Source organism: Pleurodeles waltl, chromosome 7, assembly GCF_031143425.1.
Source record: "Pleurodeles waltl isolate 20211129_DDA chromosome 7, aPleWal1.hap1.20221129, whole genome shotgun sequence".
Lineage (NCBI taxonomy): Eukaryota > Metazoa > Chordata > Amphibia > Caudata > Salamandridae > Pleurodeles > Pleurodeles waltl.
In genome coordinates, this window is record NC_090446.1 from 534,137,716 (window position 1) to 534,156,681 (window position 18,966).

The window sequence follows — 18,966 nt, forward strand, 5'->3', positions numbered from 1 at the left end:
AAGAGGCCCGAGCCATTTTCGTCTTTCGGTTAAAGGAATAGGGCAAACAGAGAGTATATTTATTAATGTTTCTTGTATGTAACCACATGAGCAGCAAAAAAAGGAGATGGGTTTGTAAGCTAGCCAAGCGTGTCGGAATTCCCTGTACAGAATGCATAAAAAGCGTATCTCTAGTTGCTTTTGACTTACAGGCTAAAAATTGCTTGGAGGAGAGTTTTCAAGGAAACTCTTCGTCATTTAGCCGGACTATTTCTTGGTCCTGTAGTCTTCAGATAATTAAAACAAAAAGATGAAGAAAAAAAAAAAAACACCTCCACGAGCATTTTTGCCACAAATTTGAAATTCGCCACAGTTGACGAGTTGCAGAGGGATCGCAGTGTCAGACAAAGCACGAATCTTTATTTTCTTGGTGAGAGTGCAAGAGAGAGAAGAAATTTAAAAGAATTAGTATGCCGCATTGTATTGCAACTAACTAATGAATCATACGTTTCAACGAAGGCTACTGCAGAATAAATTCTAGTTTGATGTGTGAATGCCTAGTACAAATAGGCAAGCGACAAATGTTCCTGATTAAGTTAGACTGTGGGTTGTCCAGCACAGAGGACAGTTTCTCTGGGGATGCCATGCCATAGTCAATGGTGGGAAGACATCATGAATGACCGATAGTAGGGGAGTTGTCGAAGGTGACAGAAGGAGATGGATGGTGGATGCTACTGCTATGGACTTGGGCTTTAGATGAACACAGTGTTCTTTTGGGGAACGTTGGTCATCGAATCATACTCCAGGGTAACCATATTACCTTTCCCTCTCTACCCCAGTTCCCTCAATGTGCCATCTGATCAGCTTGCAATAGCTGTTGCTAAAGACTAACAAGGCGGAATTATGTGTGTTTGTTATTAGGCTGTTAAAGGCATTGAACCTATTCAGGGGTCTCTGAATTCTGCAGGCTAATGACTGTATAATCAGTGGTGGCTGGTGCTAGCGCAGGTGTATTAATACAAATTATCAATGAGTGTTCATGTATCCTGAATAAACAATTTATGTAGAAAATGAAATAACAGACAAATAATGCACGCATTTTAAAAATGTGATTATGAAGAGTGGCCGTCAATGTTCACAAAGTGTACTTATTAATAGAATTAATACTGTGAAATGTTTAATATATATTTGATTAATGTAGTGTGTCATATTAAGGGTTATGCATTATGCTTTAGCTTTATTAATTGTAGGCCTGAACTTAGTGAATGTCTGCGCCTAGTTTGCCATGCCTCATGTCATAGCTGTATTTCTTAACATGTAATAAATGGCTGTCCTAGAGAGTTAATGTGTGATTTCCCATTTTGCATTATGTGCTCGTAGCTGAGAAACCTTTCCCATGACTGCTAGAATATGCTGTTCTCGCTAATGTAACATTTTGTGTGTAATGTGTGTGTGAGACTGACTTTCTCAGGCGAAGAACAATGGAGATACTGACTAGAGTGAAAGCTACAACAATATTGTTACCTGATAAGCCGGATGATGAGGACACTGCAGGACAAACCAATCAACGGCATGTGAACAGAGTAATAGTAGTGATCATAGATTTGGAGTTTTAGTTTTATTGGCCAAAGTGGGAACATAAGAATGACCAATAGGGATTTGGGAAGTAGTTTTAATTTAATGACGCTGCACTGAGAGAGATGCGGTCATTGCCCATTTCCTTGCTGGTTGAAAGGTCAATATTTCTTGTGCATCTTGATGCTGAATCCTGATGCATTGCTGATCGACTGATCTCCTGACGACGAAGACTGATTACTTGCTGATCCACAGTGAGGATACGTATAATGATATAGACTGTTTATTATTATGCATATTTGCTTTTTCTTTCTATGTACCAACTGCATTGTTTGATAGAGCCATAGTTAGATATTCTTCTAAATTTATGTTACTAAATCTTTTTGCATGAAGCCCAACATGTTGAGGCTAATCTGGTGTTAGTTAAGGATCCTCACTTATGAAGTCATGCTAATAGGGATTAATGCTTGATGAATTTCTCTGCTAAACTTAATGTATGTGATTACTTTGACGCAGTTGACTTTGTTACTGATTTGCCCATAACCTTAGAATGTGTTGTAGTTCAAGCTTTGATTAGATTACATTTCTTCCGCTGCTTTGGACAGCCAGTACTGTATCTGTATGTGTTTCATTTGATTTTGAGTTTAATCTATATGACTTTAGCATTGTTAATATAGGGAAATAAATATTCTAACTTTTACTAAAAAGGTGTAGTTATTCATGACTGAAAGGTCATGGTGCGTGACAATTACGGACTCCATTGATTATTAATGTTATTGATGATTATGGATTGTCTATTGGGTATTGATTATGTACTGGAGCTATGGTAAGAACATTTTAATTGCGAGTCAAAAGGTTCATCAACCTATTCGCGGTTCCTTGTAAGTTTAATTATTAAGGTCAGACGTGCTATCACTGGTGAAATTTGAAAGTGGTGGGATGTAAAGGTTTTCGCTGAGTGAGGCTGTCAGTCACAAGTGAGGTTTGTGGGGAGGATTAGGGGGCTGGTCTTCCCACTGGAAATTTTTGAAAAAGAAGTGGGCAAATGATACATTTCAAGCAAATATGAGAAAGAAAAAATGTTTATTAAGCAATTGTGAAAGTGTAGACTTAAAATATTGAAACATAAAAATGCCTCATATGTTACTGAATTAAAATTGCTCATCATCTTATATATCACCTGTATAATACACAAGTTATTCAGACAATGTCTTCTATCACTGTTTGCTGCAGATCAAGCTGCACAGAACATTTTCTAACTGCCTGAACTTGTCACCAGAGCAGACTAGTGTGCATCAAAGAAAGGCGCAGCCCATCCTTTAGGGCTGCGGGGTCACGCCCCCCCACCTTTTGCCCCTCATGAAGAGTGTCTGTTAGGCTGAACAAAGGTCCTTTGGTGTTTTCTTACACTCCCAGTGCCCCTCTACACACTAATCTTGCCTAGGTGGGAAACAGACATTCGCATTCCACTATTTTAGTATATGGCTTATGTTCCCCCTAGGCTCATTGTTGCCTATGGTGATTTTCACTATTTGTACTGATTAATGACTGTTTACGTACCTGATTTTGGTTACTAGTGTTTATTTTGTGAATAATACTTACCTCTTAAGGAAGTATAGCCTCTAAGATATTTTTGGCCTTGTCACTAAAATAAAGTACCTTTATTTTTTAGTAACACTGAGTATTGTATTTCTTGTGTGTAAGTACTGTGTGACTACAGTGGTACTGCAAGAGATTTGCATGTCTCCTATTTCAGCCTTGGCTGCTCTGCCTACAGCTACCTCTCGACACTGACTACATTTCGCTATTAAGGGATAACTGTACCTGGTATAAGGTGCAAGTACCTTAGGTACCCACTACAAATCAGGACAGCCTCCTACACATAGGAAATCGGTTCTAAGTTGTAAAGGCCAAGACCGAGAAGTAAGAACCTACCCAACACATTTTTTTGAAAAATGGGACGCTGAATAGGCCCACTGTACTAGAGTGTAGGGACCAAGCCGGACAATATTCCGACATCTTCTGATTCGGGTACTTAGATCCCTGCTTGTAACAGATCTGGTAGTTCAGAGTCAAAGCCTTAACCAGAATGCATGGCCACACTGGGAGCCAACAATAAGTGGACCACCATATTTTGAATGACCAGTAAATGGTTTAACAAGTAATCAGGCAGACCCAAATATAGGGAATTGGAATAGTCCAATCTAGAGAAGATGAATGCTCTCCCTACTGTCACCTGAGCTTCAGGAGGGAGTTAGTGTAGAAATGTCTTCATTGATCTTGCGGATGAAGTTATCACTCTACAACCCAACCACTGAAGGATGAGAGGTCGACGCAGAGCAGCTGAAACTCTTGTTACCAGTTTGTACATAGTGCCTCAAGGCCAGTTACTTTGCTTTTTTTCTACTGTTGATGTGTTGGTGAAATCACTATCTATCGCCGGGTGTTAAATTTGAGACAGGCTTGTGAATGGCCATTAGTCTAGGGATCCATTGAAGAGTGTTGTGGGTAGTTCCAATGGAGGGTGTACCATGGGGGGGGGGGCATTAGTGAAGGTAATGTCATGGGCATTAAATGGCAGTTGAACACTACTGGAAATTAAAAAGTGCCTGCCCCTGAATACAGCGAGGCACCATCTCGGATGTAAGCAATGAAGCACAATGAGTGAAAATGTGGAGTGACCATCATGAATCAAACATGAAGGAGTTAGAGGAAAGGTGTAGGTGCCAAATGACTTGAAAACGAAAACCAATGGATGGCTGGTGTTTACCACTGAATCATCCAAGTGCCCTGCATCACTGTGCCAAAACTACCATGTCCATCATGCCCTGTAAATTAAGTGATGAACAATCTACTTAAACCCCAAGCTTCTGCGATCAGCAAAATAACAATGTATTTCAAAACCTCAATGCAGCTGCAAAAAGCATTAGAGATAGCAGAGCTCCTGTCACGAAACAATGACCTGTGGTCAATATTACCAACCATGTGGGGGCAATGACGCCGTACTACCATCTGACTTTTTGGGAAAAACGTACCCGGCTGGAAGAGGTAGTGCATGGTAAATTACACTGGTGTCTAAACCACTGACAATCATGATAAGTAACCGCCGGAACCCATGGTAATGCAAAATAATCTAGCATGCAAAAATGATTAGTGTGGCAAGTCCTGGCCTATTCAGATGCTGCTCCCTTGCTGACAGCAGTGCCAGGATTGGATCAGGCAGGTGAATCCATCACTCATTCTGAGTTAAGGGAGCGGCGGCTGCCTACCCCCTCCCCTCACTATGGACAGATGGTGATAGGCCTCTATTGTGCATGTTAAGCTGGTCACTGAAAGGCAGTCGGACAACCTGACATGCACACTTTGAAGTGCGAGTGTGTCGAGGTGAGCCTGTATTGCATTTTTAAGCCCCACCCACTCATCACAAAGCAACCTGGCTCTGCCAGCTGGTGGCTTATTCAAAAATAAAAATACACAGTGCTCGCGGCTGGAAAAATATTTTAAAACATTAGATTTGGGGTCTCTAGGGACCAAATTTAGGGGGGCAATGCCCCAACACTCTCATAAAGGAGGCGCCACTTTGTATGATGTAAAATAACTGTTGTCTGTAAGTTGCAGAGACTGAAGGATGAGTGGCTCTAGTTTTGGGGATGGGGTCCTTGGGTCTTGATGGCTCTGGAGAAATCTGCCTTATACATGGTGAAAAGCAAAGGGTCAAAGACACAACCCTATTTCAGTTCTCGGTTTACCTTTATTTTTCTTTAACCTCTTAACTGCTGGCCCTCCCCCCTCAGTTCCTCCCCCCCCCCAGTGCTGAGCCCTTTTTTGGCTATTTCGGGTAGTTCGCGCTTAGGCCTTCATAACATTTTGTCCACCTAACCTAGCCACCCCAAATTTGCGTCCTTTTTTTCCAACATCCTAGGGATTCTAATGGTACCCAGAGTTTGTGGTTTCCCCTGGAGGAGACCAATAAATTAGCCAAAATACTGTGAAAAATTCGTTTTTTCCAAAGAAATGGGAAAAAAGGGCTGCCGAAGAAGGCTTGTGTTTTTTTCCCTGAAAATGCCATCAACAAAGGGTTTCTGGTGCTGAAATCACCATCTTCTCACCTTTCAGGAACGGGCAGACTTGAATCAGAAAACCAAATTTTTTACCACAAATTTGGCATTCTACTGGGACATACCCCATTTTTACTATTTTTGGTGCTTTCAGCCTCCTTCCAGTTAGTGACAGGAATGGGTGTGAAACCAACGCTGGATCCCAGAAAGCTAAACATTTCTAAAAAACTAGACAAAATTCTGAATTCAGCAAGGGGTCATTTGTGTAGATCCTACAAGGTTTTCCTACAGAAAATAACAGCTAAAATAAAAAAATATTGAAATTGAGCTGAAAACAACAGCCATTTTTCTTTATGTTTTACTCTAACTTTTTCCTGCGATGTCAGATTTTTTAAAGCAATATACCGTTATGTCTGCTGTACTCTTCTGGTTGCAGGGACATAAAGGGCTTGTAGATTCATCAAGAACCCTAGGTACCCAGAGCCAATAAATGAGCTGCACCCTGCAGTTGTTTTTCATTCTATACTGGGTATACAGCAATTCATTTGCTGAAATATAAAGAGTGAAAAATAGGTATCAAGAAAACCTTTGCATTTCCAAAATGGGCTCAAGATAGGGCTTTGAGGAGCAGGGGTTATTTGCACATCTCTGAATTCCGGGGTGCCCTTACTAGCATGTGAATTGCAGGGCATTTCTCAAATAGACGTCTTTTTTACACACTCTCTTATATTTGGAAGGAAAAAATGTAGAGAAAGATAAGGGGCAATAACACTTGTTTTGCTATTCTATGTTCCCCCAAGTCTCCCGATAAAAATGATACCTCACTTGTGTGGGTAGGCCTAGCGCCTGCGACAGGAAATGCCCCAAAACACAACGTGGACACATCCCATTTTTTGACAGAAAACAGAGCTGTTTTTTGCAAAGTGCCTACCTGTAGATTTTGGCCTCTAGCTCAGCCGGCACATAGGGAAACCTACTAAACCTGTGCATTTTTTAAAACTAGAGACCTAGGGGAATCCAAGATGGGGTGACTTGTGGGGCTCTGACCAGGTTCTGTTACCCAGAATCCTTTGCTAACCTCAAAATGTGGCTAAGAAAAAACACGTTTTCCTCACATTTCAGTGACAAAAAGTTCTGGAATCTGAGAGGAGCCACAAATTTCCTTCCACCCAGCGTTCCCCCAAGTCTCCCGATACAAATGATACCTCACTTGTGTAGGTAGGCCTAGCGCTGCGACAGGAAATGCCCCAAAACACAACGTGGACACAGCACATTTTTCATAGAAAACAGTGCCTACCTGTGGATTTTGGCCTCTAGCTCAGCCGGCACCTGGGGAAACCTATCAAACCAGTGCATTTTTGAAAACTAAAAACCCAGGGGAATCCAATATGGGGTGACGTGTGGGGCTCTGACCAGGTTCTGTTACCCAGAATCCTTTGCAAACATCAAAATTTGGCCACAAAAACACTTTTTCATCTCATTTCGGTGACAGAAAGTTCTGGAATCTGAGAGGAGCCACAAATTTCCTTCCACTCAGCATTCCCCCAAGTCTCCCGGTAAAAATGGTACCTCACTTGTGTGGGTAGGCCTGGTGCCTGCGACAGGAAGAGATCACACAACGGTCAATGTTGGTCCGTACATGATGCAGCTGTTGACCCTGGGGTGATCCATTCCTGACGCAGGCACTAGGTGTAGACACTCAAGTGGGGTAGTGTTTTTATCAGGACAGGTGAGGAATCACTGGGTGGTAGGAATTTTGTGGATCCCAGCATATTCCTGTAGTTTGTGTGACAGAAATGCAAGAAAAATACAGTTTTTATTCAACATTTCAGCTTTGCAGGGTATTCTGGGTAAGAAAACTTTGGGGAATCCACACAAGCCACACCTCTGTGGACTCCCCCGAATGTCTAGTTTCCAGAAATGTTTGGGTTTAGTGTGTTTCTCTATATGGCCGCCGAACCCAGGACCAAAAACACAGGTGCCTGCCTTACAAAACCAGTTTGTTTTGCGATAGATTTGATGTCTCCACAATACGATTTGGGGGGTGGAATTTGGGGTTGAACTAAATTGGGGAGCTCCCAAGAGAGCACTCTCTCTCTCTCTCTCTCTCTCTGCTTGCCGCCGCATTCACCTGCTCTCTGGGTTGGGCTAACCCACTATTACCCAGTTGCACAGACTGCTTGCGAAGGGACAGCAGGACTGTCCTCATCCCCTCCCTCATAATGTACTGGAAGAGGAGTTATCGAATGGGACTCCTCCGACTGAAAAATCACTCCCAGAGTCTGCGCCATTGTCCTATCCCTCAGACGCTGTCTCAATATCTGATGTCTCAGTCTCTGATCCTAGGTCAGAGCTGTCCTCTATAACCCGAGTGCCGGCAGGCAGTCATCCATCAAGATGCCATCTCTGCTATTGGCTAAACTGTTGCTCTAAAACACTAGCCTACGTAGACAGTCACAAAATCAATGGTGTGGGTGAGATACGTGCAACAGAAGAGGCCACCTTACCTGCGCCTCTTCCCTCAATCAGCACGTTCTTTCAAGACACTCAAAAAACACCTTGTCACATACCATTCGTCACAGTCTTTAGCACCTCCTGCGCCCAGTCCAACAATCATTATTGGTGCTCCCACCCCCTCCTCCTCGGATTCCCTCATTACCACCCAGCAAAAGTGCCCTTCATCTCTCCATAGCCACCCTCCACCCCGCACATACATTTCATTTGTATTATAGCGCAGGTAATGGCTGACTTTACTAATGTACTCAGCTATTTACATAAAATACAGATTTGCTCTTTGCAGTAGGCATATAAACCTTCTGCGCTTCTTTATGGCAGTAAAACTGCCACCAGACAAGTCTGACCCTTTTGTAGCAGAAACATAATCACAATACTTACTTGACTTTTTTATTGCTGCCTAAAAGCTACAGTTGAAAAGCGTCAGTTGAAGTATGTGCATTGCTTTGAAGACGCAAGCTGCCACTGCAAGACAACTGGTGGCAAATCTATATATAAATAAATATATATACATATATATATACTGTATATAAATAAAATCACTTTTATATGTGGGTCTGGTAGGGGGCCAAAATGGCCCCCAGGGAAACCCTACAACAACTAAAAAAAATATTGCCCCCACAGGGGGTCGCCCTGCCCACGGGCGACCCCCTGTCCATTTATTTTTATTTATTTGATTTCCCCATCGGAGCAGGAAGCAGCCTTGCGGCCGCTTCCTGTTCCAATGGGGAAAACGGCCTTCCCCACTTTCAGAAGGCCTCGTAAGAAAGGGGAGACTCTCCCCTTTCTTACGAGGCCTTCCTGAAACTGTTTCCTGGCCCCCGATCACAGCACAGCTGCGATCGGGGGCCAGGAAACACTTTCAGGAAGGCCTCGAGGGAAAGGGGAGACTCTCCCCTTTCTTACAAGGCCTTCCCGAATGTGGGAAGACAGTTTTCCCCATTGGAGCTGGAAGCGGCAGCAAGGTTGCTTCCTGCTCCGATGGGGAAATCAACATTGTTACGTCAGTGCGCCGTCACAAAGGGGTGGGCGGAGGGAGACACGGAAGAGCTTCCGTGTTTCCCTGGGACTGAAAAAATAAAAAATAAAAAATCCATTAACCCCCTCCCTGGTGTCGGCCACTGGTCAGTAGGTGGATCAAGTGGCTGAAAGATTTAACATTTATTGTAAACAGATTGGTTTGAGATATATTCCTGAAACCCAGCTGGGTCCTAGAATTTAAACTCTTGGTGGAACAGGCAAACATTTAGAGGACTGATAAAGTGAAGGCAAAATAGATTTCACTTTCTTGTGGAAAAAAACATGTTGTGTGTTGTGTTATGTTATATGTTATGTTACTTGTATTTGTAGAGCACACCCTGAGCAGGTCTGTGGCTAGCCATGCCAAGGGCAAGTGGTGGAGTTTAAAAAAAAGATATGTCTTCAGCTCTTTGTGGAGCTCTAGAGGCGAAGAGGAGGATCTGTGAAGAGTTGGGCGGTTCCATGCTTTAGGAGCAATATAAGAGAAGGCCCATCTTCCTGATGTGGTTCTGTGTATATTTGCAAGTAGGAGTCTGGCTGAGCGGAAGTGTCTGGAAGGTATGTGAAAGGATATGCAGTTATTCGGGTAGGCTGGGCCCAAGTTGCCTGCTTCTTTGTAGGTGAAGATGAGCAGGTTGAACTCTGCTAGTTTTTTTAATATGGACCCTGTGGAGCTCATTGAGGCATGGCATGATGTGGATGTTGCGTGGGAGGTTGAGGGAAAGTCTGGCTACCAAGTCCTTGATGGTCTGCAATCTTCTGCTGATAGAAGATTCATGAACTTCGATCTTTACAATGCAGGGCCAGAAAACATATATGGCCTGGTTATTCACCTAGCACCAGTATGCACAGGCCCTTAAATCCCAGCATGCTTGCCTGGTAATAGTCCATAAGTTTAGGAAAACAAGACTAGATGGTCATTCCCTTTGCCAAAGCCTGGAACTCTTTACTATCCATCCTGTGTGCACTACAGAACGGAGCGTATGCAGGAAACCGCTTAAAACTTTTTTTCTCTCAAGTATTATGTATTACTTCGTACAAGAACTCCGATTGGTGCTCTCTGCCATCTTTTCCTTTATATTTGTGCCAGGACACTTCAATCATATTTTGTGAGGTGTCATTACTTCTCATTTCAATGATTGAAGAATTATCCAAGTCAATGAGAATCTTTGACCTAAGTGGACTTATCAGGATTACTGAAATTTACTTTGGGATGATTAAGGAGAGCAGGACTGTCATTCTGGGCATACATTCCATTGATAGATAAAACAAAACAAACAACAACAACAAAAACAGAAAGATGGGCTGAATATGGAGTGAGAAAGGGCTGTGCCTCAAGATCTGGTCACAGAGTGGTCCTAGGTGGTGGCATCTGATCAATACCTCTCAGACCAATTCAAAGTATGAGGAAAGATCAGTTGTGTTCACTTGTTCGGAGTCGGTCACGGGTGATATGTAGCCTGAAGAGACTGGCAGAAGCAACATATGAGAGGAAGGTGGTTGGTTGTAAAAGGAAGGAGGCAGTTGATGAAAAAGTAGGTACGTCTAAAGAGATGGCTAATATATGGGGTGGGAAAGGTAGGAGGAGACAGAGTGAACACAGCAATGCAGGGAGATATGAGAAGTGAGGTGAAGAAGAGAATTGTGTGGATTTACAATGAGGTCAAAGTCTGAGGAGGAAAAACGGGAGAGGTGGCGAGTTTCTGTCTGCAAGGAATTTTCACTTTCCAAGGTACAAAACAATGATGATTTGTACTACTAGAACAGCCCTTTTATTTAGAACGTAGATGCTCAGCTGAAGACAGCAAGGAGAATTGTTAGAAATGGGGTTTTTGGTTGGCAGTCAGGTTGCCCTCTGTTCAAGCAAGAACCCTCACTCTAGTCAGGGTAAGTCACACACAATCCAAAATCAGCCTGTACCCACCCTCTGGTAGCTTGGCATGAGCAGTCAGGCTTAACTTAGAAGGCAATGTGTAAAGCATTTGTGCAATAAATCATACAACACCATAGTATATAACACCACAAAAATACACCACACAGTGTTTAGAAAAATATATAATATTTATCTGGGTATTTTCAGGTCAAAACGATCAAAGTTGCAATATGAATTTGTAAAGATATCACTGAAAAGTGATATAAAGTGTCTTAAGTCTTTAGAAAGCAAACAAAGTCTCTTTCAAACACAAAGTACCTGGTTTCTGGTGGAAAATCTCCTCAGAGGGCCACAGGAGAAGAGATACGTGGAAAACTGGTGTGTGCGTCAATTTCTCCTCAGCACACACGGACTTGCGTCGTTATTTTCCACGCCGGAAGTCGTGCGTCGTTTTCTGGCGTGCGGACAGTCTCTTTCTGTGGATCGCGGGGAGTACCAGATGTCCCGGGTCTGTGCGTGGATTTTCCTGCTTGTTTTCCGGCTGCGCTTCGTTCTGCGGGGCTGCGTGTCGAAGTTTCGATCTCACGGCAGGCATCGCATCGATTTCTCCTTGGGAGTCGGGCGGCGTTGTCCTTGCGAGGCCGTGCATCAAAGTTTTGATCTCACGGCAGGCGTTGCGTCGATTTCTCCTTGGAAGTCGGGCGGCGTTGTCCTTGCGAGGCCGTGCGTCAAAGTTTTGATCTCACGGCAGGCGTTGCGTCGATTTCTCCTTGGAAGTCGGGCGGCGTTGTCCTTGCGAGGCCGTGCATCAAAGTTTTGATCTCACGGCAGGCGTCACGTCGATTTCTCCTGGGAAGTCGGGCGGCGTTGTCCTTGCGAGGCCGTGCATCAAAGTTTCGGTCGTCCCGAAGGCGTCGCGTCGATCAGCGTCGGTGTGCGGCGTTTTTCTTGCCGCAGAACAAGCTGTGCGTCGAAAGTTTCGGCACACGGAGCGTCCAAGTGGAAGAGAGAAGTCTTTTTGGTCCTGAGACTTCAGGGAACAGGAGGCAAGCTCTATCCAAGCCCTTGGAGAGCACTTTTACAGCCAGACAAGAGTTCAGCAAGGCAGCAGGCCAACAGCAAGGCAGCAGTCCTTTGTAGAAAAGCAGACAGGTGAGTCCTTTGAGCAGCCAGGCAGTTCTTCTTGCCAGGATGTAGTTTCTGGTTCAGGTTTCTTCTCCAGCAAGTGTCTGATGAGATAGGGCAGAGGCCCTGTTTTATACTAAGTTGTGCCTTTAAAGTGGGGGTGACTTCAAAGAGTGTCTAAGAAATGCACCAAGCCCCCTTTCAGTTCAATCCTGTCTGCCAGAGTCCCAGTAGGGGGTGTGGCAGTCCTTTGTGTGAGGGCAGGCCCTCCACCCTCCCAACCCAGGAAGACCCATTCAAAATGCAGATGTATGCAAGTGAGGCTGAGTACCCTGTGTTTGGGGTGTGTCTGAGTGAATGCACAAAGAGCTGTCAACTAAACCTAGCCAGACGTGGATTGAAGGGCACAACAAGATTTTAGTGCAAAGAAATGCTCACTTTCTAAAAGTGGCATTTCTAGAATAGTAATATTAAATCCAACTTCACCAGTCAGCAGGACTTTATATTACCATTCTGGCCATACTAAATATGACCTTCCTGCTCCTTTCAGATCAGCAGCTGCCACTTCAACAGTGTATGAGGGCTGCCCCAATGTTAGCCTATGAAGGGAGCAGGCCTCACAGTAGTGTAAAAACGAATTTAGGAGTTTTACACTACCAGGACATAACTACACAGGTACATGTCCTGCCTTTTACCTACACAGCACCCTGCTCTAGGGGTTACCTAGGGCACACATTAGGGATGACTTATATGTAGAAAAAGGGGAGTTCTAGGCTTGGCAAGTACTTTTAAATGCCAAGTCGAAGTGGCAGTGAAACTGCACACACAGGCCTTGCAATGGCAGGCCTGAGACAGGGTTAAGGGGCTACTCAAGTGGGTGGCACAACCAGTGCTGCAGGCCCACTAGCAGCATTTAATCTACAGGCCCTAGGCACATATAGTGCACTCTACTATGGACTTATAAGTAAATTAAATAGCCAATCATGGATAAACCAATCAATAGTACCATTTACACAGAGAGCATATGCACTTTAGCACTGGTTAGCAGTGGTAAAGTGCCCAGAGGTCAAAAGCCAACAACAACAGGTCAGAATAAATAGGAGGAATGAGGCAAAACGTTTGGGGATGACCCCGTCAATAAGCCAGGTCCAACAAGAATTTATAAATGAAGATCCACACAGGAGTTAGAAAATGTGTAATTGTGACAGTATAATTTCTGTACAGTGGTGCTTGTCCTGCTAGGAGCTACAAATGCTGTACTTTGGGTTAAGAAAAAACAGGTCTGATGACTGGGACACAAACCACCACTGTCATCTCCATAAAAGGGAGGTCAAAAGAACTATCAAATGCCTGCACGTCAAAGAAGAACAGATCAATGAATATGCAACAGGACGCCCATAAGACTGTTCTTTGGACACAAGCATACAACCCGCGGAGACCTCAAAAAGACTGCAGCGGTGGAGTCATCAGCTCCACACAGGCCACAAAACTTACAATGGACAGAGACTTGACTTACAACATTCTTTGCATCTCTGAGCATGAGAAAATGCCGACAAAGAGAAAGCCCTTACCATCCTATGTCATTGATTTGAATGGGATGCACAGATTCCTGTAACAAATTTAATACCGAAAAGTGTGGCTTCTAAAAGGGTGAGAGAGATATCGCAGCCATGATTCACATTAATCAACATAATCGGTTTACCGACAGGAATTAATTCAATATTTGAGTCTCAACTTAGACTTTCTATTGTTTCATTTTTCGGATACAGAAATCAGAACAATTAATAGAATGGTGCGAACTCGCTTCAGTTACAGCTCTGAGATACTTGTATTTGAGAAAGGGCGGTTGCCCCTGAATCAAGAGTGCAAAGCATTGGGGCACTGGCTACTGACATTGAATCGAGAAAGTAAGGCTTGGCACAACTTTCTATTGAATGAAACACAGATGAATGAAATTTCGAAAGCCGCAAGTGACGCATCTTGGGTCACATTTTCCAGGAAAGCAAAGTGCAAACAGATTCTGCAGACACGGTAGGCCTAAGGCTGTATTTTTAGTCGACAACCAATTGTTTTCAACACGGTACACGTCTGCTCTCACCACATCAATAACTCTGCAACCATAGCACCCTACCCAGGTGCATCACAAACAGGAAAGACAGTTCTAGTGCTCGTCTGCAAGCACAAGTACATTTTAGAAAATAAAAGAGGAAACAGCCTTAATTCAGCACATGATCATAGCGACAAGAAATTCTCCTGGTTTATATCACCGAGGCTTACTAATAACAAATAACCTCCATGGCCTCCTACTCCGAACCTTGTTACCATCCCAGGGACCACAATCATCCTCTTCTGTCATGGGGACAGCTGGCCACGCGGCTAGTGTCAGAACAGAAGGTATGTATATGGTGCTGAGGTGTCAGAGGGTCAGGCCAATGTCTTGTGGCCATTGTGGACATCACAAGCAAAGTCAGATCCCACAGGCTGTGGAGAGGCAGATACAAGCAGCTTTAGGAGATTAACCCCCCCTCCCCCCCTTCAACCTGCAGCAATCCATTATGGAGAAGGAGACGCATACCGTCAACAAGATGAGCACAGCAGTTCCCTTGCAGGTTTGCACTCACAAAGTATGGTTCACATTCTGTGAGAAAATCAGTGATGAGTGGAGCCTGTTTTCAACGGGACATGACCTTTGAGTCAATACACGTTCCTTGGCCCCAAAACACACCAGGAACCAACCCCGATTCAAATGGACCAAAGAGAGAAGCCTCCCTGGGAGACACCTCCACAATAAGGCTATGTAAGCCAGGTGAGGTTTAGGTAGTGAAGAAGCAGATTTGGTGATGGATTCTTACTCTCTCCCTCACACAAGTGCTAGGCTGGGAAACGGTGAAAGTGGTAGACAAGAAAGTAAGTGTTACTGATGGCTTGGGAGGGACACACAGAAGTTCAGGATGCAATTCTAAATGAAACTGAAAGAGACCAACAACTCGATCTAGACCAGAGGTCTTCAATCTGTGGGGCGCGACCCTCGGGGGGGCATGGAGTCGAGGGAAGGGGGGGGTTGCGCATCCCCCAGCCTTACTGTCAGCACAAAAAGGATTTATGAGAAACTGTTCTCCTACTTTTTGTAAAACAACCATCAGGATATGGTTAATTCAGATATTGTAAATACTTCAGCTGAAGTGTCATTCAGGGAGTGTCCTGTGCTGTAAAAATGAAGCCGGGCAGACGGATAAACAACTTCAAGCCAGGGTGCCTGCTGCCTGAAAGAAATGTAAATGTGCAAGAGTTAGACTGCAAATGTAAAAGGTATTCTACAATTGTAAAGGATGGTTGGGAGCCAGCACTGGTTTTAATTGTTCGAAACTTTGTGATAACAAAGATTTATTATTTTTGAGTGGTAGTGTACTTGACAACTGAGATGTGATGGGAGTGCTTTTAATTGTATTTACATCATGCTTACTACCACGAGTAGGTGTTGAAGGGGCAAGTATGTAAAAAAAAAAAAAAGAAAACTGCATTACACAGTCTGGGTATTGCGAAAATCTTTATTTTAGAAGCACCATTTTATCGTAAAAAACTTTTAATGCATTTTGTAGCAGAATATTTCATACTGTGTGTAATGCAAGTTTAAAATAATGACTTGCATATTCACAGTGCTTTCTGTTGCAGTTTGTGACCACGTGGCACTAAAAATACACAAGTCACTATTTTCCACTGCACCACCCAAGATGTCATTGTGTGGCTCTCTGGATACACACAGACCACTACAGTGCATTCATAAATAGAGGTTTAATAACATATTATCGTGCATTTCGCAATGAGTAGCAATGTGTTTTTTATTTAATTTTCTTTTAAGCTGTGTGATATTTTATATGTAGCTACCAGAGGATGAGGGACCTAAAACAACTTACAAAATATTTTGTATTTGACCACACCAATGATGGAGGGGTGGTTACATGGCAGTAAAGTTACTGATTATGACAGCCTGTATAACTTGATCCTGAGAGAGCATATTCTTAATAATTGTGTGTCTGATTTTTTGCACCAGTACTTGGTGGACTCTGATCTGACCTCTCCCCAAGAATTGGGAAAGAAGGCAGACAAATGGGTCAGAACAAGGGTGAACAGAAAAGTTCATACAGGGGGTGACAAAGATGGCAACAAAAAGAAGGATGGTAAGTCTTCTGGCAAGGGTGGGGACAAATCTAAAAATGAGTCTTCATCAGGCCCACAAAAACACTCTGGTGGGGGTGGTGGGCCCAAATCCTCTTTTAATCAGAACAAGGAAAAGAAACCATGGTGCTATTTATGTAAAATAAAAGGCCATTGGACAACAGATCCCAGTTGTCCAAAGAAAAGCACCAATGCTCCTACCACTACAACCCCTACTGCTACCCCTAGTGTCCCTACTAATAGCAGTGGTGGTGGGAGCAAACCTACTAATAGCCAATCCAAGGGAGTGGCTGGGCTCACTATTGGTAACTTAGTTGGGGTTGGCCTTGTTAGGGAGGCCACAGAGGCTGTGTTAGTCTCTGAGGGGGCTATTGATTTAGCCACCTTAGTTGCTTGTCCCCTTAATATGGATAAGTACAAGCAGCTACCCCTAATAAATGGTGTTGAGGTTCAGGCCTACAGGGACACTGGTGCCAGTGTGACTATGGTCATAGAGAAACTGGTCCACCCTGAACAACACCTACTTGGTCACCAGTACCAAGTAACCGATGCTCACAACAACACACTTAGCCACCCCATGGCTGTTGTTAATCTCAACTGGGGGGGGGGTTACTGGTCCAAAGAAAGTTGTGGTAGCCACAGATTTACCTGTAGACTGTCTACTAGGAAATGATTTGGAGACATCAGCTTGGTCAGATGTGGAGTTGGAGGCCCATGCAGCAATGCTGGGCATCCCAGAGCATATTTTTCCTTTGACAAGGGCTCAGGCCAAAAAGCAAAAAGGACAGAGAAGCTTGGATCCTGGAACAATGGAACAAGTGCTCCCTAAAGCTAGGGCTAGTAGAAGCAAACCACTTCCTACTATCCCTCCCTCTACAGTGGATTCTACTTCTGAGGAAGAAGAATTCCCTCCCTGTGCAGAACCTACACCAGAGGAGCTTCAAGCAGACACTGCTGAGCTTTTGGGTGAAGGGGGGCCTGCCAGGGAGGAGCGGAGTGTGGCACAGCAAACCTGTCCCACATTAGAGGGTCTCAGACAGCAAGCTGTCAAACAGGCTAATGGGGATGTCAGTGACTCTCACAGAGTTTACTGGGAGGACAACCTCTTGTACACTGAGCATAGGGATCCTAAACCTGGAGCTGCCAGGAGATTAGTGATTCCTCAGGAGTACAGAAAGTTCCTCCTAACCCTGGCACATGACATTCCCCTAGCTGGGCATCTAGGACAAATGAAAACTTGGGACAGGCTTGTTCCCCTGTTTCATTGGCCTAGAATGTCTGAGGACACAAAGGAATTTAGTAAGTCCTGTGAAACCTGTCAAGCCAGTGGCAAGACAGGTGGCACCCCAAAGGCACCCCTTATTCCACTGCCTGTGGTTGGGGTCCCCTTTGAAAGGGTAGGGGTTGACATAGTTGGCCCCCTTGACCCTCCTACTGCTTCAGGCAATAGGTTTATCTTGGTGGTAGTGGACCATGCCACAAGATATCCTGAAGCTATTACTTTAAGGACCACTACAGCACCTGCAGTGGCAAAGGCCCTCCTGGGAATATTTTCCAGGGTGGGCTTCCCAAAGGAAGTGGTATCAGACAGGGGAAGCAATTTCATGTCTGCATACTTAAAGGCCATGTGGAAGGAGTGTGGTGTAACGTACAAGTTCACAACACCCTATCATCCACAAACAAATGGACTGGTGGAGAGATTTAATAAAACTCTCAAAGGCATGATATTATGGGTCTCCCTGAAAAACTCCGCAGGAGATGGGATATCCTTCTACCATGCCTCCTTTTTGCCTACAGGGAGGTACCCCAGAAAGGAGTGGGCTTCAGCCCCTTTGAACTTCTTTTTGGACACCCTGTTAGGGGTCCACTCACACTTGTAAAGGAGGGTTGGGAACAACCTTTAAAAGCTCCTAAGCAGGATATTGTGGATTATGTACTTGGCCTCAGATCAAGAATGGCTGAGTACATGAAAAAGGCCAGTAAAAACCTTCAGGCCAGCCAAGAGCTCCAGAAGCAATGGCATGATCAGAAGGCTGTTTTGGTTCAGTACCAACCAGGGCAGAAAGTGTGGGTCTTGGAGCCTGTGGCCGCAAGAGCACTCCAAGATAAATGGAGTGGACCCCACACAATTGTTGAGAAAAAGGGAGAAGTCACCTATTTAGTTGACTTAGGCACTGCAAGGAGTCCCCTTAGGGTACTCCATGTAAACCGCCTGAAACCCTACTATGACAGGGCTGATCTCACCCTGCTCATGGCAACAGATGAGGGACAGGAAGAAGACAGTGATCCTCTACCTGATCTCTTCTCTTCCACAGAACAAGATGCTCTGGTGGAAGGTGTAGTTTTGGCTGATTGTCTTACTGCTGAGCAGAAAGACAATTGCATAAACCTCCTAGATCAATTCTCTGAACTCTTCTCTACTGTGCCAGGTACCACTTCTTGGTGTGAGCACACTATAGATACTGGAGACAGCTTGCCTGTCAAAAGTAAGATCTATAGGCAGCCTGACCATGTCAGGGACTGCATAAAGCAAGAGGTCCAGAAAATGTTAGAACTAGGAGTGGTTGAGCACTCTGACAGTCCATGGGCTTCTCCTGTGGAACTGGTACCAAAACCCCATTCCAAAGATGGAAAGAAGGAAATGCG

The 18,966-nt window shown here is 44.2% G+C and overlaps 1 protein-coding gene across 1 annotated transcript in view; it reads right to left on the reverse strand.

Moving 5' to 3' along the window:
- LOC138304305 (serine protease 27-like) overlaps positions 1-18,966 on the reverse strand; it is a 190,548-nt gene that overhangs the window by 79,490 nt on the left and 92,092 nt on the right. The window lies entirely within an intron of this gene.